Below are 6,209 nucleotides of genomic sequence, written 5' to 3'. Positions count from 1 at the left end.
GAGTGGCCACACCATTCTCAGATATGGCAGCACACATAGTTATATTGCCCCCTCGCTGGCCTGGGACATCCGCCGTGGCCCGGTGGCCAATAATATTACGGCCACGTCTTCGGCCCTTGGCCAGGTTGAAGCCAGCTTCATCCACAAACACGAGGATGTGATGGGTCTCGTTTCCTTCCAATGCCATTATTCTCTACAATAGCGTAAAAAAAGAAAACATCAAATCAGTCATACAGAAGAGTCATACACTACAGTTACAGACAATTACATAGGAATGTTCTATGTTCTCCACAAGTTCAATATACTACTGGCCACTACTCCAGTGGTTCCAAACCTGGGGTACATGCACCCCTATGCAGAGGTACTACAGGGGGTATTTGACAGAAAGGGAGGGGGGAAATCATCAATGACTAGACTTACTGAAATGTTACAGTAAAACCCACAGTATTAGATAGATTTACATGGGAGGCACTAATTGCAGCTCTTTGACCCCTTTTCTTATTGTATGTTATATTCTTCAAAATAAGGATTATAATGATAATTGCATTATACAGTAAGCTGCAGTTTTTAGGCGAAATGTTGAAGTCAGATAAATCAAATACTTCCATACCTGGATTACCTGGATACACAAATCAGGTAAAGTGGGTACTGAAGCCAAAAAAGTTTGGGAACCACTGCTTAATTGTAAAAAGGTTATAATGATGGACAACCAGTAACTGACTTACATGTACATACTGGTACCGCAGCTCTTTCACTCTATCAGAGTTCCTCTCAAATGGTACCCTGTAAATTTGCTTCATTGTCATCTGATGCTTCTTCAATATCCGGTCTATTGTGGAGTTGCTTATAGAGTTGACATTTTGGAATATGGCATTGTCTTGTAGGATTGCAGCGCGGATCTGTCTCAATGTGATGACATTATTTGCCATCACCATGTTACAGATCTCTTGTTCTGGTTGTTCATTGAGAAGTTTTCCTCTGCCACCCGTGCAAGGTTGTCGTCCAATCCTAGATATAGAAGTCAAAGGACAACACTCCATTCGTAATGTATACCTTATGTATTCCTTACAGAATGAGTTACCTATGTAATTGTATTGTTGTTTTACTTACAGTAACTTTACCACAATTCTAATGCATCACTGCACAGTGACTGGAATACTACTGTAAACTGTATCATCAATACTGTAGAAAATAAACTATTCCATAGTTTATTTTCTCCAATGTTTTTCTTGTCATTTTTAGTATCATAACATCCCATTGAGGTAAGATATTACTGTAGGCCTATCACACACACACACACACACACACACACTAAATGAATAGGTAAATGTGTAAATAAATATATTTCTTGCTCTATGCACAGTGTCCTGTCCTATACAACATATAATTCCATCATTGACTGACTACATACCTGTTTTCCCTGCGAAAGGTTTGGATGATGGAGGAGACTGTTGAGCGAGGCACATTAGGCTGCACTCGGCGACCTGCCTCCGCCATTGTGAGGCCATGGTTGATGACATGGTCTATAATTGTGGCCCGAATTTCATCCGGGACAGCATGGTGTCTTCGTGCTCCTCGGCCTCTTCCCCCTATTCCACCACCACGCACCCTTACTCCTCCTCCTCCTCCTCTTCTTCCTCTTCCTCTTCCTCGAGCAGGCAGTTGCCCTTGTTCATTTACTTGGCCAGGTGCCTCCATGTTCAGAAATTGTACTGGTCCTGCATGGTCAAGCTCTTTACATACATGTTTGGCAGCATTCACAGTCATGGACAGCACCTGTCAGGTAACTAAACATACTGTTTGATTGGTCATCTGAGATGTGTGAAACTCCTCCTTCGTTAGTCAAGTTCTAGTTTCACCTGACTGTCAATTGCTGTAATAAATGTATCAAATGTTCCAAGGGATTCATATATGGTATTCATGGTATTATGTTCTTGACTAATTTTGACAATTGAACAGACTATTGTGCATGTGATGACTTATACAATGAAATGACGCTGACACGTTTTGGAGCGAACAACCATTAGACTGAGAATCAACAATCAGTTTAGATCGATAAGATCTATTCACTTGGAAATTGTGCTAAATGTAGGCTACATGTACTTAATCATTTGCAAAGATGTACTGAGACATTGAGACATGTACTTAGACATTTGCAATTTGATGAAATGAATGAGAAATTCAATTCTGTTGTGAACAATTGCCAAGGGGTTTGAAGGTTTGTCCATGTAGTTTTGAGAATGTAATTTCTGTTTCAAGAAATGAGCCAAACCAATGGAGAAAAACTGTAATGGCTGGACTGGAAACCACATGTTCCACTCCATTCAATGTTTTCCATTCTTACCATAACAATGAGCCTGTCCTCCTACAGCTCCTCCCACCACTGCTATATATATACATACATATATACACATACACACTCTATATATACACGTATATTGTCTGTGGTCAAACTGGCTGGCTGACTGACTAACTGACTGGCTGGTAAACTGACTGACTGGCTGGCTAACTGGCTGACTAACTGGCTGGTAAACTGACTGACTGACTGACTGGTAAACTGACTGACTGACTGACTGACTGACTGGCTAACTAACTGGCTGGCTGACTAACTGGCTGACTGACTGACTGGTTGACTGACTGACTGACTGGCTTGTAAACTGACTGACTGGCTGACTAACTGACTGGCTGACTAACTGGCTGACTGACTGGCTGACTAACTGGCTGACTGACTGACTGGCTGGTAAACTGACTGACTGGCTGACTAACTGACTGGCTGACTGACTGGCTGACTGACTGACTGACTGACTGGCTGACTAACTGACTAACTCTGAGGGTTCTATGGGGACAGTCAGCCATCTTCTAACTCTGAGGGTTCTATGGGGACAGTCAGCCATCTTACAACTCTGAGGGTTCTATGGGGACAGTCAGCCATCTTCTAACTCTGAGGGTTCTATGGGGACAGTCAGCCATCTTACAACTCTGAGGGTTCTATGGGGACAGTCAGCCATCTTACAACTCTGAGGGTTCTATGGGGACAGTCAGCCATCTTCTAACTCTGAGGGTTCTATGGGGACAGTCAGCCATCTTCTAACTCTGAGGGTTCTATGGGGACAGTCAGCCATCTTCCACCTCTGAGGGTTCTATGTGGACAGTCAGCCATCTTACAACTCTGAAGGGTTCTATATGGACCAGTAGAATCAGCAACGGCGCTGGTCACGTTTTCCATACTGAGCCTTTAGCTCTGGTCTAATGAATGTGTTTATTTTCCAACGCTTCACACGGACTCATTATGTTGTCTTAACCTGTATCTTTCCACCTAGTTTGTGGTATCCACCCATCCATTCACACTCTGCATAGCCAGCATACCTGGAACCTCTCCAGGAGGGGAGACTCCTAACCTAGGATAACCTGCTCAGTATTACTCTGCATAGCCAGCATACGTGGTACCTCTCCAGGACTCTGCATACGTGGTACCTCTCCAGGACTCTGCATAGCCAGCATACGTGGTACCTCTCCAGGACTCTGCATACGTGGTACTTCTCCAGGACTCTGCATAGCCAGCATACCTGGTACTTCTCCAGGACTCTGCATACCTGGTACCTCTCCAGGACTCTGCATAGCCAGCATACCTGGTACCTCTCCAGGACTCTGCATAGCCAGCATACGTGGTACTTCTCCAGAAGGGGAGAGTCCTAATCTAGGATTACCTGCTCAGTGTCACCCTGTGATGGGGAGCAGATTGTGTCATAGCACCATGCGGGTCTTAGTCCTCCCAGTCACACAGGGATCATAGCTCTCAGAGCTCGTTAAGTCACTCAGACACTTAACTCATTATCCACCAAGCTGATTATCTGAGGCAGAGAACTAGCACCTAAATCTCTCTCTCTCTCTCCCTGAGGTTTAACCTGCTCTAATATTTGGGTTGTCCTCTCCAGCTCTAATCAGCTGAATATGTTCTTGTTCTCAGATAAATATATTTCTCTGAGAGAACAATTCCAAGCGACATGTGACACATCCATCCGTCTGAGACGGAGTGGAAGGGTGGACCATTCCCCAAACCAGGCCTGTATCCTTAATGATGGACCATTCCCCAAACCAGGCCTGTATCCTTAATGATGGACCATTCCCCAAACCAGGCCTGTATCCTTAATGATGGACCATTCCCCAAACCAGGCCTGTATCCTTAATGATGGACCATTCCCCAAACCAGGCCTGTATCCTTAATGATGGACCATTCCCCAAACCAGGCCTGCATCCTTAATGATGGACCATTCCCCAAACCAGGCCTGTATCCTTAATGATGGACCATTCCCCAAACCAGGCCTGTATCCTTAATGATGGACCATTCCCCAAACCAGGCCTGTATCCTTAATGATGGACCATTCCCCAAACCAGGCCTGTATCCTTAATGATGGACCATTCCCCAAACCAGGCCTGTATCCTTAATGATGGACCATTCCCCAAACCAGGCCTGTATCCTTAATGATGGACCATTCCCCAAACCAGGCCTGTAATCCTTAATGATGAACCATTCCCCAAACCAGGCCTGTATCCTTAATGATGAACCATTCCCCAAACCAGGCCTGTATCCTTAATGATGGACCATTCCCCAAACCAGGCCTGTATCCTTAATGATGGACCATTCCCCAAACCAGGCCTGTAATCCTTAATGATGAACCATTCCCCAAACCAGGCCTGTATCCTTAATGATGGACCATTCCCCAAACCAGGCCTGTATCCTTAATGATGGACCATTCCCCAAACCAGGCCTGTATCCTTAATGATGGACCATTCCCCAAACCAGGCCTGTAATCCTTAATGATGGACCATTCCCCAAACCAGGCCTGTATCCTTAATGATGGACCATTCCCCAAACCAGGCCTGTATCCTTAATGATGGACCATTCCCCAAACCAGGCCTGTATCCTTAATGATGGACCATTCCCCAAACCAGGCCTGTATCCTTAATGATGGACCATTCCCCAAACCAGGCCTGTATCCTTAATGATGGACCATTCCCCAAACCAGGCCTGTATCCTTAATGATGGACCATTCCCCAAACCAGGCCTATATCCTTAATGATGAACCATTCCCCAAACCAGGCCTGTAATCCTTAATGGTGGACCATTCCCCAAACCAGGCCTGCATCCTTAATGATGGACCATTCCCCAAACCAGGCCTGTATCCTTAATGATGGACCATTCCCCAAACCAGGCCTGTATCCTTAATGATGGACCATTCCCCAAACCAGGCCTGCATCCTTAATGGTGGACCATTCCCCAAACCAGGCCTGCATCCTTAATGATGGACCATTCCCCCAAAAGGGTGGCTACTTTGAAGAATCTCAAATACATTTTGATTTGTTTAACACTTTTTTTTGGTTACTACATGTATCCATATGTGTTATTTCATAGTTTTAATGTCTTCACTATTATTCTACAATGTAGAAAATAGTAAAAATAAAGAAAAACTCTTGAATGAGTAGGTGTTTCCAAACGTTTGCCTGGTACTGTATATTTAACACTATATAGATAAACAAAAGGGCAAACAATTCACACTATTAATACACAGGAATCAGTGGGAGCCATTTCCCCAGCACTCCATACTGTGTGGTTAAGGTAGCCTGGTTTCTGTTCTGTCATTAAGTGTATTATTACAGGCGTAGCTTACAGTTGTGTTTGTAGAAGCCTCCCTTTCTGAGGTATAACCTGCTTTAATATGTGGCTTATCCACTCCAGCTTTAACCAGCTAAAGGTTTGTTCAAATTGGAACGAGATTTACCAGTTTTAATGTACTTTTCTTCATTGTCTTTTGTTTGGAGCGCATGTCTGGTTTCTCCGTCTTGTCGATGTTCAAATTTTATTTGTCACGCGCGCGGAATACAACAGGTGTAGACCTTTACAGTGAAATGCCGAATACAACAGGTGTAGTAGACCTTACAGTGAAATGCTGAATACAACAGGTGTAGTAGACCTTACAGGGAAATGCTGAATACAACAGGTGTAGACCTTTACAGTGAAATGCTGAATACAACAGGTGTAGTAGACCTTACAGTGAAATGCTGAATACAACAGGTGTAGACCTTTACAGTGAAATGCTGAATACAAAAGGTGTAGATCTTTACAGTGAAATGCTGAATACAACAGGTGTTGACCTTTACAGTGAAATGCTGAATACAACAGGTCTAGTAGACCTTACAGTGAAATGCTG

General features: G+C 44.0%; 1 long non-coding RNA gene across 1 annotated transcript; it reads left to right on the top strand.

Moving 5' to 3' along the window:
- Positions 1 to 934: 934 nt before the first annotated feature.
- Positions 935 to 1,910, top strand: LOC115203546 (uncharacterized). The gene is made up of 2 exons (XR_003880196.1): positions 935 to 1,262; positions 1,430 to 1,910. It is a non-coding gene; the product is annotated as an uncharacterized LOC115203546 (long non-coding RNA).
- The last annotated feature ends 4,299 nt before the right edge of the window (positions 1,911 to 6,209 follow it).

Source organism: Salmo trutta, chromosome 12, assembly GCF_901001165.1.
Source record: "Salmo trutta chromosome 12, fSalTru1.1, whole genome shotgun sequence".
NCBI classification, from domain to species: domain Eukaryota; kingdom Metazoa; phylum Chordata; class Actinopteri; order Salmoniformes; family Salmonidae; genus Salmo; species Salmo trutta.
The sequence above is the reverse complement of the archived record's forward strand: the minus strand, read 5'-3'. Positions and strand labels throughout refer to the sequence as shown.